This window comes from Bidens hawaiensis, unplaced genomic scaffold (genome assembly GCF_021521415.1).
Source record: "Bidens hawaiensis isolate Kalapana, Puna unplaced genomic scaffold, B.hawaiensis_p1.1 tig00026175_1, whole genome shotgun sequence".
Lineage (NCBI taxonomy): Eukaryota > Viridiplantae > Streptophyta > Magnoliopsida > Asterales > Asteraceae > Bidens > Bidens hawaiensis.
Window position 1 is genome coordinate 236,113 of NW_027494203.1, and position 20,245 is coordinate 256,357.

The 20,245-nt window shown below is 33.5% G+C and overlaps 1 pseudogene across 1 annotated transcript; it reads right to left on the bottom strand.

Moving 5' to 3' along the window:
* Window positions 1–757: 757 nt before the first annotated feature.
* On the bottom strand, window positions 758–14,750 carry LOC143572926 (uncharacterized; annotated as a pseudogene). The gene is made up of 3 exons (XR_013142337.1): window positions 14,487–14,750; window positions 13,858–14,248; window positions 758–1,273 (listed from the first exon to the last, which is right to left on the bottom strand). The product of XR_013142337.1 is annotated as an uncharacterized LOC143572926 (transcript).
* Between the last annotated feature and the right edge of the window lie 5,495 nt (window positions 14,751–20,245).

Sequence of the window (20,245 nt, forward strand, 5' to 3'; positions counted from 1 at the left end):
AGTTCGTTAATTTTCTTTATAACAATATGGTTGATACCAGAGGTGTTTGAAACATTCCTGTATTACGCTTCCGCAATTACCTAATCGGGGTGTGACAAATTCAAATAGAGGCAAAGCCAAATTATCTTTCATTTGCAGTTTTGCAGATAATAATTTTCTGAGTTTTCGCCTATACTTATTACGTACGTCAGAAGTATCATATAATTAGTTACTTATTTGCATGGACTATATTATATAAAATGACTAAAATATGGAATCTTGTGAACCATAATCTTGTATTGGAACCGGAACTTGACATCTTGGTAAACTCTATCGTCGAATAAAGAGACATCCGAGTTTTTCTATCATTTTTGAGAGACTTGCATACATTTAGAGAACATCTCTCTAACCAATATGTATCATTAAAATTAATTGTATTATAATATCAATCTATCCCATATTTATTTCACTTTATTTTAACTTCCTGCTATTGTTTTTTATTTTTTAAGTTACAACTTTACAAAAGAAAACATTATATCAAGATATAAGACAAGAGCAACTCACATGCTCAAATAGAGTTTCAAGATCGTGTAAATATATATATATATACAAACGTGTGTGTGTGTGTGACGCACAGCATTATATGTACAAAACAGACCAATCATGTTATGACAGTAGTGTCTCAAGCCCGTTCTCTAAACATCTGAGGATTGCAATCTCAACTTTGGAGACTAATCTTCGGATAAACACCTCTACTCTTAGTCACCAGCTGAGAATTTCATGTGTCACTAATCGCATCAGTGGCTTCATGGTCTGAACCATTAATAATGTCACTAGGTGGTAAAAAACAGTCCATTGAAAGACCTTTTATGTTAAAATCCAACTCCTCTATTGTCCAAAGCTCTTCCATTTTCGTTCTTGAATGCTTCTCATTGTCACCAAAACGGAACAACAAGACCGTTGTCTCTCCACCATGCGCAATGTTGATGCCGTCAATGGTACGATAATCTTGAATTAGTGTTTCCATAGTTGTTTCCCAAAACACATTTCCATATCCATGGGCTTTGATTCTAATGAGATTTGAATCTTTAAGGTGGTGCAAAAGACCGGTTTTTTGACTAAAGTGCCCTCAAATAATGTGTTTTACGATCTCCACGTTGTTGCTACTTCTTTTTTTTAGAGATGAAGGCTCTGCTTCAAACTTTAGCACAAAGCAATCTTCTCCATTAATGGTTTTTTCGCCGGTGCAAATCGAATTTGCAAACAAATTAGCTGTCGATTTTGGGTCCAGACCCTGTCAAAGTGCAAACATGTTTAGTTTTTAGTTATTTGACCCATTTCACAAATTATGACAACTAGTATTCAAAGCCATTAATCGTATGGGTATTATAAAACGTCGACAAGTTTAAAATTTACGTTACCATCTTTCAGGTGGCCTATGTCTCATTTATTTAATTTTGCTCAAAACTCTTGGCTCATACTGATTGATGGACCAGCAAGATTAGCCCAGTACCAAATGAAATTCAAAAGAATTTAAACAGTATTATTCGGATTTGGAATGTCGATAAAATGGATGGATTTGGAATTAGAGGTGGCCAAATAAACCGGTTAACCGAACCGATTAAAAACCGATTATGTAGAAACCGGTTTGGAACTGATTGAAACCGTCAGTTTGGAACCGGTTTGTAATTTTCCCCCTCAAAACCATTTCCAAACCGGTTAACCGAACTAAAACCGGCCAAAACCGGGCAAAAACCGTTCAAAACCCGAACCGAAACCAATGGTAACATGGTAAGAAACCGGTTTCAACCCGAACCGAAACCAATCATAACCCGGTTTTGACTTTTGTTGACCAAACCGAACCGGTTTTAACCCAAACCGGTTTTAGTTTTAAACCGGTTTGTGTACCTCTATTTGGAATGCGAATAAAATGGATTTTAAATCCAAATATATTGCATTGACTTTTAAATGAAGTTCATTTCCAACTTTTCTCTCTACCACCAGACAACCCCTCGGCGCCAGGGGCGGATCTACCCATACCGTGTAGGAGTTGGCCGACCCCTGTGAACAAAAAACAAATAGTAGTATTATAGGGCTAAAATATTGACCGACCCATGTGAAATTTTACATTAATCCCTGTAGAATTTCGAGATCTGATGGGTGATTTATGAAAAGTAGAATAATGAATAGCATGAATAGAAATTTTTTCTTCAGCTTGTGCAAAAATGGTTCAATTGTGTTATGTGGAAGATGAAAGTGAAAGTCTATATGTGGTAGATGCCTTAATTGAATTTTAGTTATATGAGCTTTGTAGAGTTTACTTTGGGCCAGTTAAAAGGTTAATATCTATGGGGTTGAAAGTGTTTAATGAAGCTATAACATGGAGGTTTTATTTAAAAAAATTTAGACATCAAAATCCATTTCTTTATGCAAAAGTAAAAAAAGAAATAACACCGAAAATGATAAGTATAAATGTAGTTTGTTTATTTATTTTATTATTCTGTTCAGTGTAATATGAAATTATATAAATTCTTTTGGTTCCATATTGTTTACATTTTATTTAAATTCACATTATCATCTTTTTTTAATTTATTAGATCATATGTATTTTTTGTAACTTACTTCAATACAAAAATATTTAAAACAAATATTTATCGGTATACATGTCTAGCCTAGAGTTAACAACTTAAAATGATCAGGTGGTCGGTTGTATATCAACAAGAAAAAGTATATTCTATATACATTAATGCAAGTAGGAATTATATTTTACATATATTTTTGACTGAATCGGGCAAAAAAACTATATATCGATTTGACCCGACCGGAATGGGCAAACCGGAAACGAATATTTTCTTTATTTATAACTGGGTACCAACCCAAAAAATTTCTGACCCCTATGTGAAAATTTCCTGGATCCGCCACTACTCCTCGCCACACTTTCCACCACTGTTTTCGACATTAAATATCGGCACCATTGTTCAAGCTCCCGTTCTACAACCGGCAACCAACACCGGAAAGAACCATCATTCACACACCATGGTTTTGTAGTTTATTTGGGTGAAAACGTTGCCCTGGAAGGCATGATCGATGGCGCGTAGGTGGTGCTTTGGTGGTATTAGAGACGGGATGGTGGTTGACCGTGGTGCATAAGCGTGCAGTGGTGTGGTCCAATAGCAAAGCTATAGTAGGGTCTGAGGAGGGTAAGATGTGTAGAAAACCTTACCTCTACCCCGTAGGAATAGAGAGGTTGCTTCCGATGATTAGACCCCTGGCTCGATAGTAGTGTGACATCAAGCCTTGGACATCAGGTATATAACACTCAACCATTGGGACATCGGCCGATTGGTGCATGTACCCTTGTCTTTCGGCTATCAACGCCACCACATGATGCTTGATTAACCTTCTGCCACTTTTAACGTTATTTTCACGAGATTATTAAAATAACGTCAAAATTAGTGGAATTCCACTTTTGCCCACTCGAGGGTTCACACATATATACATTATATGTGCGCATCACAAGCAAGGCTTAGTGCTCTCTACAATAAAAAGAGAAGAATAAAGAAACAAACTACATATTGGACTAGTAATATGCTGTCGTGGAGGAGAAACCATAAATGTGTCTCATAACATAGTTGTCTCATATATCTGAAGAGTATCAACTGAAAACTCATTATTAGAGAGAAAACTTAAAAATTATAAAAAAAATTATTTTTAAATAAAAAGATGTTTTTAAATTTCTGTTTTTTCCATTATTCTTATATTTTATTACTCTTCAATTAAAAAAAATAAAAAACAAAAAGACGTAATGCACATACGTATTACTGTGCGATATTGTTGTATCACATGTGTATTACTATGTATTTTTATGTTCATTAGTGTTTAATTGCGTATATTCAATATTTGTGTATTGTATATGTGCAGTAGTTTTGTATTATATGAAAAAATATATATATATATATATATAAGTCGAAGTAGTGAACATGTGCATTAATGTTGTATTACACATACGTACTAATGTGTATTCGATGTGTGAATTAGTCTTATATTGTATTATATATATATATATATATATATATATATATATAGGGGTGGGTTATAATAAAAAGAGATAGTTTCCTAAGAAGAGTAAGAATAAATCTAAGCCCTTGGATCTATAATCTAGTGGTTGAGATTGGTAGTTTTTAAACTAACAAATAGTTTCCTAAGAGATAGTATTTAGGCTATATAGTTTTCTAACTTTAAATTTTATGTTATTCCTACTCTTGCTACAAAACTATGTCTTTTTATTTTAACTCTTTTATATATATATATATATATATATATATATATATATATAATAGCGCGTATCAAATATGTACAATAGTGTTGTATTATATACAATACAACACTCTTGCATATATGCAATGCACATTATTACACATGTGCACTAAGCCGACAAGATTACTGACAATTTTTTATTTTATTTTTTATTTTTTGAAACAATCAACATATAAGAATAACAGGAAAAAAAAGAAACTACAAAAAAAAAATTTAAGTTAAAAATAATTCTTTAACATTTTTAAGTTTTTTCTTTAAGAGGTGTTTTCATTTGATCTCACCTATATATATATATGATTAGATTCATTTCAGAAGTGTTTTTAGGTTGAGAAGTGCGAGAAGTAATTACGACCAAGCATAATTTTTCTTTTATTCGTATTTTATTTTAATATGATTAGGTTCATTTTAGTAAAAGTTTTTTTTTTCATGTATGGCAAGTAACAAATATTTAGTGTAAGTTACACACCTTTTTGTTTTTAATCTAAATATTTTTGTAATATAATTAGTTTTATCTATCATAAAAAAAATTGACCTGTCTCAACAAATATAACTAATAAACTAATTTTTGTTTTAACTTGTTTCTTTTTTATGTATGATTAATTCTTTCGTAAAACCACCTACACATAATACAATTGATCCTACACATGATAAAATTTACACATAAATAATTCGAAATACCGTATACAAGTATACTAACACAAGATAAAATTTATATGTACACAATTCGAAATATCACATACACTGTATATATATAAAACTACACACGATAAAATTTACACGTACAAAATTCGAAATAGCACCTACACAATACATATATGAACCTACACAAGATAAAATTTAAACATGCACATTTGAAATACCACATACACTATACAAATATGAACCTACACAGATCACAATATTAACCTACATATACAACTTCATATTATAGCCTGTCCATTTTGTATTTAGCTACACATTAAAATATTAACCTGCACAAACAAAAGTTGTACTTACAATTGATAGTAGTAAATTAAACTTGTAAAATATTATCAATGTAGGAAAAAATTATATTTTAAATTCAATTATTTTTTAATCAATCTTTTATGTGTTGGCAGACACGAGTTTGTGTAGGTAAATATGATTTATTAGTAGGTAAATATTAGTTCCGTGTTGGTGCAAATAAAATAAACCAGTAATCTGTGTATGTCAAAATAAGTTATGTTTTGGTGAACACGAGTTATGTGTAGATGAATATATATTAACTAGCAATTTGTATAAGTGAACATGAGTTATGCGTAGATTATCATGTCACTTGTGTAGATAAAATTATTACCATTTACTTACATATACTTTTTTTATATGCATGCAAAAAATAATTTAAATGAATCTTACGAAACCATGAATGTTAAAAACTTGATCATGAAGATGTTTTAACAAAATTTTTCTTAAAATATGTGTTTTATCTTAAAAGCCAATTTATTTTATCTAGTAATTTGTAACTTTCTAAGGGTCTGTTCGTTTCAATGATTTGTAAGGAATTTTAAGGAATGGGATTTTAAATCCCATGAATTGATATGTTCGTTTCATTAAATGAAAGAATAGGAATGGAAACTAAATCCCATCAAATCCCACATTTCATGGGATTTTAAAATCCCACATATTTGAAAGGATTGTTAAGGATTTTCTTATTAACAATAAAAACCCCTCCAAAATAAATTCAAAAAAATTAATAAAAAAATCATAACTCAAAATATAAATCGAAAATGAAAAATGTAAAACAAACTAAAACGTTTCCGCCTTTGCCCTCGTTCTTAAAAAAACGAGAATGAAGAAGATTCCAATTCCAATACATATTAACCAACCAAACACATGATAGGGATTCTCAAGCATTCCATTCCATTCCAATTCCAATTCCAATTCCAATTCCTATTCCAATTCCAAATCCTTTAAAAAAAGTCCGTGAAGCGAACGCGCCCTAAGAGAATTAGCGTGGATAAAAATTTTAGAGTAAGTAGGTAATGCTTTAAAACAACAATGAGGGAGACCAAATTACCTTTTTATCATAAATATATGGTATATTATAAGACTGACCCAGAAGCGAAGTGAAGTAGTTTGGATTAGTTCTTGGGTTCAAATTTTGGGTTTTTGGTCAACCTGATAAACCCGAATAAACTATCTGTATTAAACCAAATATATTTTTAGGTATAATACAAGAAGACTTAGTCACTAAGCTTATCATAATTCGGCCCTGATCGGGTGTTCCTACTCTTTCTTTTAAGGATTAATTGTTTGTTGTTTAAGAACCTTTTTAATTTATGCCTATAAACAACCATAACCCAACGATTATATTGGGTATTTTTTTTATTTATGTTACGAGTGAAGAAGAATAAGTTAACTTTAATTTAACATTGTAGTTTTTATTCCATTTTTTGTTTTCTAGGATACTAAAAAACCCGATTAACCCAACCTGAGAATACCCAAACCTGAGAAAGCCGGGAGAGATTCGGGTCAGGGTGGGGTCTATGGGGCTTTTTAGCTATGTGGGGGGTAGCTAGGTGGTTAGATTTCAAACCCGCGAGTCGTGTCGGGCTCGTAAACGCTGCATATCCACACACTTAATGTTAATAGCGAGTTTGCATTTCAGTGGCAACTAGAGCACCTTAGTCTAGTTGAATACCCCCACTTGTTGCCGTAGAAACATGACTTGGTTTTGAATACAAAGAATGAATCCTTTACGTTAAGAGAATCAATTCGTAAAAACACGAAATAGTGCATCAAGTCGTTAAAAATTCATTGTCCATAGAAACTTTATACAAAAAAAAATAAATAGATAAAAAAACAAAAAAAAGGCAAACAAACAAAACATGTACGTTAAGCGAGATTGTTAACCTTTAGAAAAATTAACATAGAAACGTTTCTTCATACAAAAAACACAAAACCCTTATGTAAAGCTCGGACGGTAACAATTAAAGAAATTAACATTGAATAATTTTATATTTTACAATAAATTCTTATGCATTTACAATTAACTTTACTCCAATTGTGTATTTAAGCGAGCCTTTCTTACACCGCCATTAAAACGAGGACAATGTTATGTCATATGCCATACTGGACGCTAACTTTCATGTATTGTTGAATATAAGTATATAACAATAGGCTAAGGGGTTGTTATGTTTGTCTTTCGTAGTTTAAGGGCTAAAAAGTTGGTTAAAATGAATATAAAGTGGATCAATAGTTGGCAATATGAATCAATGAAACCACTCAAAAATCAATAGTGATTTGATGATAGGAGTAACTAGAGTTTTACTCGGCGTGTTGCGTCGAATAGGTCGGTAAAACTTGAACGGTGGTAAAACTCAGGCGTTCTCGGCTTCAAGCGTTGAGGTGCTAAGTTGACGCTACTTCGATCGGTTCAGTTACGTGCTTTACTATACTCAAACTAAAACAAAAAATTATAAAAATTGTGGTGGACCACTTTGTGACTTCGATTGGTAAAACTCGAGCGTTGGTAAACCCGACCGTTGTTGTTCTTGAGCGTTGAGGTTGTGAGTTTACTAGAATTCGGTCGGTTTCTGTCACGTTTATTACGATACCAAAAAAAATGTTGGCATCTGGTCTTTTTTATTACGTTCGTTAGGATACTGAAACAAAACAAAACACGATGAGCCTACGTGAATTCGTTCGATTTCCGTCACATTCGTTACGGTACCGAACTAAAATAAAACATAAAATGATCCAATGGAATACTTACGACACCAATAATCTTATTTATGTTAATATATTTAAACAAAAAAACACAAATAATTATTAAAAAAAAAGAAACTAAAGAATCAAGATTGGAAAAAAATTCTTTCAAATTAAGACGAGTATGAGAATTGAACTTGAATGGATTGCATCTTCCACTCAAATTCCTTCTAAGTATTAACAAACTTAGCATTAACCAACTCACCAAGACATCATAAGTGTTTATCCATAAAATGATATGTATAATAACAAAACAAAACTAATAAAATATTCAAAATTGTAGCACAAAACTTCTTAATTATAGATAACTAGTAAATTACCCGGCGCGTTGCGCCGGGACAGGTCAGATATGCTTATATACTTGTCACATTAACCTAAATCCTAAGACACAAGCGTTAAAACAAATAAAATATTTAAAACGATGTTTATTTGACAGTTAAAACCTGAAAGTTGGTAAACCCTAGCATTGTCGGTACCCGGCGTTGTGGCAGTGAGTCGACACGAATTTGATCAGTTTTAGTTTCATTTGTTACGGTACAGTATAAACAATGTTGGCAAAACCTAAGCGTTAACCCCCCCCCCCCAAACAAAAAAGTTCGTTAAATTAACAAATAAAAAAATAAAATATCTAAAATGGCGTTTATTCGGTCGATAAAACCCGAACGTTGTCGGTCCCGAAGATACGCTGGTGAGTCGACATTAATTTGGTCGGCCTCGGTTACGTTCTTTATGGTCCTTGAACTAAAACAAAAATGTCTGTAAATCACGCAGGTTGTCTGTTTCGGACGTTGTAGTGATGAGTCAGGTGCCGCCAAACGGACCAATTATAGTTCAGCGTCGCCAAACTCTTCTTTTATTACATATAATAATATCTCTTTATTAATATATCTATATTTATATCTATACTATTTTTTTTGAACGACCAACTAAGTAATGCGGGGTACTCCGTACGTGGCCCCCATTGGCTAAAGGTAGCCCGAGCCGGCCACTAGTCCGGACGGACGTAGCCCCTAGCGGTCCACCTATTGAGGGATTCACCGGATAAAACCCTCCCTCCACGCCCGCCATATGGCACGACAGCGAGGAGCCGGTAAAACCGGGTGAGATCAGGACTCGAACCCTGGCAAGCCTGGGTCATCCCTCATATCTCCCATATAAATTGGTGATAGTGAGGTTTGATCCCCCTACCCCTCACTATTAAAGTGAGTGCTCTACCATTGAGCCACATCCAATTTATATTCTATATCTATACTATATAATAAAGGAATATCGGATTTTAATAATCCCCATTAAATGGTATTGGCCGATAATAGTCCCCATTCGTTTTATCGTCACTGGCGGTCCCAAATTCAAAAACATTGCCCCCAATGGTCCCCCGTTAAAAATGACTTAACGACGTTATAGTTTTTTCTGAATTTCAAACCAATGTTTTAAGGATTTTGATCGTTAGGAGGATAAGAGTCGATTGGTGTAAAACTTAGCTCGAAACAATGATTCAAAAGACTTGATTTTGGTTAATTGTAATTTCAAACATCCGAATTGAAGCATTGTTTCGTCATTTGAAGCACTATTTCAAACTAAGTTTTACACCAATCGACTCGTATCCTCTTGACGATCAAAAGCCCTAAAAAATTGGTTTGAAATTCAGAAAAAAACTATAACGCCGTTAAGTCATTTTTAACGGGGGACCATTGGGGGCCAACTTTTTTGAATTTGGGACCACCAGTGGCGATAAAACGAATAGGGATTATTATCGGCCAATGCCGTTTAATAGAGATTATTAAAATCCAATATTCCTATAATAATAAAGGTTTTTAATGTCTCATGACATAACATAAGATAGTTTCTTACAAAATTTTCCCACTTCTCTCTCTCATTAAATACATTTCTCTTTTTATTAATAGTTTTATATTTAAATTTGTTTCCCTTCTTAATCAATTGTTTTCTCTTTTTAATAATTATTTTTTAACTTAAAATTTTAATACAAACATAGATATATTATTTAGTTTTATATAAATATGTTGGAAAAAATTACAATTTTTGTCCTTTTGAATTATCAAAATTATGGAATGGGTCCTTTCTAAAAATGAGTTTCACTCTTTATCCTTTATATGCATTTTGTCTCGCTTTTAGTCCTTTACACTAACGGTTATCCACCTTCTCAGTTAAATCTCCTCATGTGCCATGCACATGTGGGTATTTTGGTCAACTTACCTATTTATTTGCAAAAATATTAAACAAAAACATTTTTTTCCCAAAACCCTAGCAGATCCATGTGTCACACACACACACACACACACACCAGATCTCTCTTTACTTTCTACTCTCCCTCTTTTTCCCCAAACCCTAACAGCCATCAAACTCAACCACTAGAATCTCATCTTCTCCATACCTGATTAAACCGTAAAATTAAGAACCTTGAGGCTATTCAAAGCCATTAATATATAATAAACTTGTGAGAATGACCAACATGCCCTCAGGTGCATGGCACATGAGGAGATTTAACTGAGAAGGTGGATGAGCGTTAGTGTAAAGGACTAAAAGCGAGACGAAAATGCATATAAAGGATAAAGAGTGAAACTCATTTTCAGAAAGGACCCATTCCATAATTTTGATAATTTAAAAGGACAAAAATTGTAATTTTTTCAAATATGTTGTATTAGTTATTAATATCAAGCTTTTATAAGTAACAAATTTTCACGTTTATTTAGATAAAAATATTAATTTCAAATAAAGAAATTTTAACTTTATGTTTGTTTTGCAATGATGATTAATAAAAAGCTAAAGTCAATCACTATAGATGGTTTGATTTGTTTTTGAGACAACATGTTATAACGCATGATAAGTGATGTGTTTCATTATCTAAAGTTGAAATAAAAAACAAAACGAAACTACTATTTTGATATGTAGGTTAAAATTACAAATATTGTATACAAAAAAATATTTAGAGATTTATGAATTTTCAACTTTTTATTTCTGTAATACGTAATTTATTCTACCATATATTATATCTTTATATCATTTGAACATATTTACATTGTGTTATTATGTAAACAAATTTATTTATTCTAACTCGTGTTCTACACGGGTCTTAATGTCATATGCCATTACACATGAGTGATCCTTACAAAATTTTCCCATTTCTCTCATGTTTTCTACACGAAATCGATCGACTTCCGCCCGAAATCGACCTTTGCAAAATCTAGTATTGGTGGAAATCAATTCGCGAGATGTTAAAAGATCTCTCACACCTAATTGAAAAATTAGCGAGAGTGTCACATGCAAGGGGTCCGAAATTTGTTTAGGTCTGAGTTGCAACTTAAAATCGCAAGCAATGGTTCGATGATTAGGTTTCTTAACGCCGAATCAATGGTAAGTAAGTAATCCGTGGTTAACTTGAATTTGAGTTTCGTCTTGTAATCTGCGATATAGAAGCACTAGATTGGCTTAGTGTTAGGGTCTCCAAACACCGTATACTCATGTTGATTTGTATGATAAAGGGATAACTAGCTATTGTTGTTGAATTGTTATTTGGTTTATGATATTTCATTAGTACTGTTTGATATAGAATACAAAGTGGCTTTTTAAGAATGTCGAACATTATTTTCCTAGATATCTCAATTCAAATTGAATTTGCAATTAATTTTTGGCCATTGATAAGTCTCGCCATAGCTTTCACAGTCAGACCATGTGTACTGCAAACATTATGTTTGCGTTATGGGTTGAAAACGCGGGGGTACACCGCCACCCCTGCGTTATGTGATGTTGTTTTTTTGGTGTGTTGTATACAAAACGCGCAAATGGCACACAAATCAAAAAAATATTACCGTTAACCGTTGAGAATAAAAAAAAAATTATTTCTTTATATATTAAACCAACTAATTCCCAATCAAAACTCATCAAATTTACACAAAATTCACTATATATGGATCCTCCATCTATATATAAACAGTTTTTCGGGCCCGACCAACAAGCCGAGGACGTGGAGGAGGAACAGGCGGTTACGAGTGCGATTATGCTCGCGACACAGTATATGAGTTCCGTTACGGGTAACAATGAAGACGATGATGAAGACAACGACGACGATGGCGAAGACGATGAAAACGACGACGAGGACGACGACGAAGAGGGCGAAGACCAAGAAGAGGGCGAAGACGACGACGACGACAACAACGACGAATAGTTTTTTTTATTTTCTTGTAATATTTATTTAATAAAATATTATTGTTATTTGATTATTCTTATTAAAAATTAAAAAAAAAACAAAAACTGTAAAAGTGACTGGGCGCCACGTGGCGCATAACCCCTGGATGTGGAGAGTTATGACTACAACCTGTTTTGTACAAAACCATAACTCTGACTGGGCGCCACGTGACGTATAACTCCTGGATGTAAAACTTTATGACTACACATGGTCTCATATAGCTCGTCTATGTTCAGTGAAGTATTTTGTAAGTTTCAAGTGAGTGTGAAACCATGATGTAAGTTGAATGTTTATAATTGATTATTTGTGATTGTTTGTGCTTTTTTTTTATGGTGTATCAGATTGCATATTTTAGCTCTTGTAAACTAGTTCGTGTTATAAGAAATTGCATATAACTTTTTTCATTGTGGATGATGTTACCTTTTAAGGTGAAAGTGCTAAATTATCTATTCTAAATATGTTTCAGGTGAAGTTTATTTTTAATCTACGCACTAAATAAATGTTTTGGGGACTGAAATGACATGGTACCAAGAAATAAATTGAAGACTGACTTTTGATGTATCACAGACTGGCTGTTAGTCGTTGTTGACACCATATAACGGAAACTGAATTTTAGTCACCAAAACTATTATTTAGGACTAGGCATCTTTCACTGGTTAGGGACTGACAAATCAGTCTCTAATAACCATTAGGTACTCATTGAGGAATATTAGAGACTAATTTTTCAGTCCTAGAAACCAATATTTTTTGCAGTGACTCATTATGACATACGTTAACATTTTAGTTTAATACTTAATCATGTTCCATGGTTTGTTTTGTTTTTCATGTTGTAAAGCAAAATGCTTTTGTTTTTGGACGAAAATTTTGAAGATCATGCTGGGATAATACAGTTAATCTCTAATGTTTTCATGACTTTGCTAATACACTCAAGCTTGTGTAACTATTAACTTTTTATGTAGACAATTTGACTATCTAATATTTTGGTTAGGCCATTCTACCGTTAATATATTATTGTCTATTTATAAAATTTTATGGTTGTCTATATAGATTTTGTTATTTATCTATTTTCAACTCGTGTGTAACACGGGTACTATCCTAGTACACATTATTACATATGTATAATACAAAGTATTGCACAGTAATACGCATGTGCATTATAACATCTTTTTTTTAACGAATAGTAACAAAATATAAGAAGAATGGAAGAAACGAAAAATTAATTTTTTTAACTAAAAATAATTCTTTAAGAGTTTTTTAGTTTTCTCTCTAATGATAAGTTTTCTTTTGATCCTCTCCTTATATATATACACACACATACACACACACACACACATATATATATATAAAGTAAAAATAAAAATTACTCCTTCCGTCCAATCAAAAGTGTTCATATTTCTTATTACAAATGTCCATTTCAAAATTTACTAGCCAATTTCTAATTTTACCCTTAAACACAGACAACTAACATTAATAAACAATATTGATTGACCAATTTTTAAGGGTATTATTATCATTTGTTAAACAAAAAAAATAATTATTCAATTTATCTTGAACTTTGTGTTTTTTAAACCATAACACTTTTAATGAGATGGGGTGAGTAATATTAATTTCCCAAAAAAACCCAAATATTACCTGTAGTGAACGACGTAGGGGTCTAGGCGGTCCACGAGACGCGCGGGATTGATGCCAAGTACTCTGCCTCCACACCACCTTTCCGTCGCTGCCGGCGCTGATCTTGGAACCTGAAACCACCAGTTCTAACGACCAAAGGTCCGGCCTCTTCCGCCACAACACAAAACCACCCATTTCACCCCCACTGTTTCTCACACTCTTGATCTTCATCACGCCACCACCCACACTCAAACCGTTACAGTTCATGCTTACTCCTTCCCCGGCTATAAACTCAGGAAGCCACCATCTTCACTATCCCAACCGCACACATGTTGTTGACCGAATTTAAAGCCAGTTCTCCTCCGGCCGCCGCGATGTATTGCTGCACAATGTATTTTGCAATTGATGCCTCCTATAAATTAACAGCACAATTAAGAACTAGTGAAATATACAAATATTTAACCAATGTTTAATCTTAAATTTATTTTAGCGACGAACACACCCTGCTCTAAGATTTCCACGACCTCTTGGCACTCTCATTTACAGGTTTATTTACTACTTAGTATTTTAGTGTTTGCGATTCACAATTCTACACAAAAGGAAAAACATAAGTAATAATACATTAATGATTAGTTATAGAAATGACTTACCATAGGGTGGTCATTATCATTAATTTTTGGGTTGGTGGTGTTGTGGTGGATGAGAGGAGGAATGAGGGGTGCTCCAACAACCCCAAGCAAGAGCTGAAGCTTAGCATTCCGGCCACTGTACTCCACGGAATGCGGTGTGGCAAATGCTTTCATGGTTCGCCAGGTGGTGGTGTTGGAGGTGTTGAAGCTTTCCTCCAGTATGGGGACTTCAAGCACCGTTTCTAGACCATTTTCGTCTTCCAAATTTGGACACAGGGTCCTCATAATTGTAGACAAAGAGATTAAAGTATCCGAGTTAAGAAGGAAAGTTAAAGGAATACTAAATTTGGAGGAGTGTCTTTGATGTAAGGTGAGGGGGCACAGATATTGAAAATGAAACAACAACTGCCGACCGTTGATCATTTTCCTAACGTGGCTCTTGGTGGTAACATGTCGTGTCTGCACGCCATTCAAATAATCTATATATTCCCTTCAACAAGAGGTTACTTAAATAGTAGAACAAGTAAATTAAATTTGTAAATATATTTTTACATTTTGTGAATTCCATTTCAAAGCCCTAGACATTATCAACTCGGAAGGGCCATCATTGGGGCTGCAACTTAATATTAAGAAAACCGAGGTTTTTTGGCCAGCGTGTAATGGGGTGAAAGTCAAAGATGGACTCTTCCCTAGTGGGATTGGTAGACCTGAGAGAGGGGTAAAGCTTCTTGGAGGGGCTGTTAGTCGAGATCCCTACTTTATTAAGGAGTTGGCGAGGCGGAGAGCATCTCGTGCGGTTGATCTTATGAAACTCTTACCTTGCCTTAGGAATCCCCAGAGCGAACTCCTCCTGCTTAGGTCTTGCATGGGGGTTGCTAAGTTGCTTTTTGGGTTACGAACATGCCACCCCCATATGATGGATGATGCGGTATCCTGTTTTGATAAGGGGCTACGAGAAGCCATCGAAGACATAGTTGTATGTGGAGGCCCATTCTTTGTTGATCTTCAGTGGCGACTTGCATCTTTACCAATGCGCTTAGGGAGTTTAGGCCTTCTTTCGGCTCATGATGTTGGGGTTTACGCTTTTGTAGCGTCGAGGGCTCAGTCTTGGAAGCTACAGAATCACATCTTAAGGAATAGCGGAGTTGTCGACCTGGACTCAGACTACGTGCAGGCCCTGGAATGCCTAAATGGCGCTCTCCCAGACTTTGATATTGGCGGTTTCTCTAATATGGACACCGCCCCACCAAAGCCTCAAAAAACTTTGGCAAATGCCCTTTTTGGCAAAATCGCTCAGAGCCTGTGAGAAGTTTTTGGATTGTCCCCCCGACAGAAGGCGGTTATTGAATGCTTACAAGGTCCTCATGCCCAAGATTTTCCGACCGTTATCCCGATTGATGGCTTGGGCCAAAGCATGTCTGCGGTCGAGTATAGGGCCATTCTTAAGTACCGTTTGATGGTCCCAATGTACCAGAAGACGAAACATGTCCGATTTGCCGTAAGGCTTGCCTAGATAAATTCGGAGAGCATGCGGTTCATTATAAGGAGATGCCTGGGTTCAAATACCGACATGATTGGGTGCGGGACGTTCTTTGGGACATCTTAAGGCGAGCTGGGATATCAGCTAAAAAGGAAGCCCCCGTAAACTTACTTACAGACCCCACGGAAGGGAGATCCACTCTACGACCGGCAGATTTGCTCGTCTTTGGTTGGGCCGGGGGAAAACACGCTTGTGTTGACCTCACAGGGGTATCTCCCTTAGCTGGTTTGAGGGATAATGGGTTTGTAGCTGGGCAAGCAATGAAAATGGCTGAAACGAAGAAGGTGGAGAAACATGCTAAATCCTGCGTAGAGAACCAACATGTTTTTGTCCCTCTGGCTTTTGATACATTTGGCTCCTTGGCACCGGAAGCTATCCGTTTCCTAACCAGGGTCCAACAGGTTGTGCATAGCAATGTGTCGACTCCAAAGGGGCAGGGGTATGTCTTTAGCAGGTTAGGGTTTGCAATTCAGAAAAGGGGTGGCGGCGCAGCTTGTTGCCCGCCTACCTGCTATATTGATATAATATCTATGTTTATATTGACAATGAAAACCAAAAATTATTATAAAAAAAAAATAAAAAAATTCAAAGCAAAATATTCATGTGTTTGCATTTCTTTAATCATAATACTATTTTTTATCATCTTTTAATTCATAAAAAAAATTTAAAAAAAGGAGATTTTAGATTAAAGTTTTACATATGACAAATGAATAAAATAAAATAACAGGGTTTCTAGATTGGGTCATCATGTTTTCTCACTTAAGGTATTCTTTTTTAGGTGTGGTCTCCAGGATGCGGACTGATGTACGGAATTTCATTTGGGGACGTACCAGTTTTGCACGTCATGATTTCATACTCGTTGAATAAAGATGATTGGATGAGTCAGTGTCCCGTCATTGATTCAAATAACCGTTAAAAACTAATTTAATCAATATAACTCTTTAAACTTGATAACTAATTAGTGTTTTAAGCCATGAGTTAGCTCAGTCGGTGAGGGGTTTTTCAATGGTTTTCTCCTAGGGTGGTCCCTGATTCTGTTGGTGAGGGGTTTTACAAGTGATATATGTATTATAACAACTAACATATTGATATTATAGCCCTAGTATGTGCAAAACTGAAATGAAAAAAATTTACGTTTAACAATACGCCATGATCTTAAACCCAAACGCAAGTACCAAAACAAGCATTGTATCATCCGTCAAGCCAAAAAAGACTTATAAAACATTTATTTCAGATGTTTTAAGAAACTCGTGAATATATTTAGATTTTTACAATGAGTCAGTACGTTTTTTCTTAATTTACAAATATTAGCTGAAGAACACTCGTTTTTGCGCTGTTTATCAAACCCGAACTAATTTTCTCATTAAAAATCGAACCCGAACTAAATTCGAACTTGGGGTTTCGATTTTGGCACGCAAAACGAGACGATAATAGGTAAAATGAGGGGCCCAATGGTCCCACCCCTTAACCTTTCTCAACATATATGCTTCATTACTTGATCATTTTACAAAATATCTACAACCCAACTCAAAACACACCTGCTACTCTCTAACTCCAGCCAAAACAGTAAGATCAAATTTTGATGAGTTTTACACTTGTTTAATCATTTTATCAAATAGTACGTTTACTCAAATTTGTGTGATCTTACCTATTTTTGAAACGCATAAACGACCAAAAACTTGGACATGCACGTAAACCAGTGAAACTGAGCCAAACCCGATTTTGAATATTCGACACTATACAACGTCACAATCTAACACTACTGATATGTTAGGGGCGTAATAGCCACACCTAGACTAGATATACAACCCGATTCAGTTCAAAGACTGTACTAGTGTTAACAGTACATTACCGATTATAGGATTCAAGCTAAAATCGAGGCATACTATTTACCTCAACGTGTTAGTGATACTATAATACGATAAGGTGAGTTTCATGATCCCTCTTTTTAAACTGCTTTACGAACATTTGGGGTGGAAAGCATGTTTATATATATGTATGTATATATATATATAGGTTTAAGTTCAAGAAAGAAATCAAATTATTGCAAGAAATGTGAGAAATGAATATGAGCCACTAGTTTTATTTTAGGTTTTAAATATTTAAAAATAAATAAAAAAGATGTAAATGCAACAATAAATGCATTCTCTCTCTCCAATTTATACAACTAATATAACCATAATAAATATCTCTTTAATTAATATATGTAACTAATTTAGCGATAATAATTAAAAAGATAAAAACACTACATTAATTTTATTTTTTATTTAAACATTCTTCATTTTATTCAACATAAATACAATTTATTCATATCATACTATTCTTTATATTAAAAAAATAATTTCCACTCAATTTATTAGCATGTTTTTTAAAAGTAAATATCAAAACATAATATATATATATATATATATATATATATATATATTCAATTGGTATGCCTATAAAAATTATTGTCATAAATAATAATAAAAAATATCATGCATATGTGTCCATTAAATGTAAACAATAAATATACAACCTACACAAAGTTATATAACCTACACTTGTTTTAAGCGATAAAAACGTACAACATACAAAAAGCATACAACTTACATATGTAATTCGACATCAACAATTATATAAACTACACAAAGATACGCATATCCTACACATGCGTAGGTTATATGTTGTTTTATTCTTATAACAAGTGTAGGTTGTATATTTTTTATTGACATTTAATGAAAACATGTGTAAGGTAGTTTTTTGTATTAGTCATCACAATGTAACTATGTGTTGATGGATATTTGATATGTTGAGTTTGAAGAAATTGGTTTTGAATAAAAAGAAATTAATGTATGAATAAATTGTATTTGTGTAAGATAAAATTTTCATGTGTAGGTTATATGTTTTCGTGTGCGTGTGTATTTCATTGATGATAAATTTTATGTGTAGGTTATATGTATTTTGTGTGTAGGTTATATGTTGTCTTATTCTTAAAACAAGTGTAGATTATACGTTTTTATGCAGGTTGTGTGTATTTTGTTGAGTTTTAATGCATATATGTAACACCCTGGCTAAAGCGGAAACGCCTGAGTGTGACGTACAGATTGCCCAAAACACATGTGACACTATTAAGTGACAATATTTCATTAATTCATTCCAAATCATCAAGTACACAAGTTATTTCAAATGAACAAACACAAGGGAAAAGGAACAAAACAAACATCTTCTTGTTTATTATCTAGAAACCTAACTTCTAGTATCCTCTTTATTTCATCTTCTAATGAAAGTACCTGTAACATATATATAAAATAAAGTCAACTAATTGAATAGTTGATGAGTTCACACAAGTTTGAATACTACATAAAAACCATACAATTCCATGAAAACTTGTGAAAAACACATAAGGGTTCTTTACACTAGAAATAATGGTCCATGAGTGTAAAAAATAAATGAAGGTCTTTTCCAGTTGGGATTGTGCACCACGTACTCAGATCGGAGTCCCTTTTCCACTAGAAACAATGGTCCTGAGTGCAAAGGGGGGAGTATGATCATACTTATCGAAGATATCCATGCACATAATAATTGAGCAAGTAACAAGTAAACACGCAAGTCCATGATGCGAATTGTAGTTTGTAAATAATAAATAAATGAAATTGAATTTTGATAGGATATATATGCTACCCCCAAAATAGTGAAAAGTTAAAAAGGGGGTGTGAGAAACTCACATTTGAATTGGGATGACAAACTAGAAAATGAAACGGAAAGCACGCTATATGAAACCGAACGATCGAATCTCGCGAGCTTAAATAATAAACACTATAATTACTAACTAAATATATGAAAATAAAGGTTGATTTTATGGTTCATGCATTATTGTTTATTTATATACTTTTACTTATATTATTGTATTGCAATATTAAAGTTTAATGGATTTTGACGATTTATTATTATAATATTATTTATAAGTTTTATACTAAATTTGTATATAATAATGTTATGGGATTTTACCGTTACCGGTATAATTATTATTATAAGCGTTTGTTGATTTAGAATTTTTAAAGTTACAACGACACTATATATATAATCTATATAATTATTTAACGAGTTTTAACGAGCAGTTTGATTCTTAAACGAGATTTGCTAACGGAAATTAAAACATCTTTTATTTAACTATTAAAATACTTTTATTTATTTTGCATGATTTATAAATATATATTTGATATAATATAACAAATAAAATAGTTTTTTAAAAGAAATG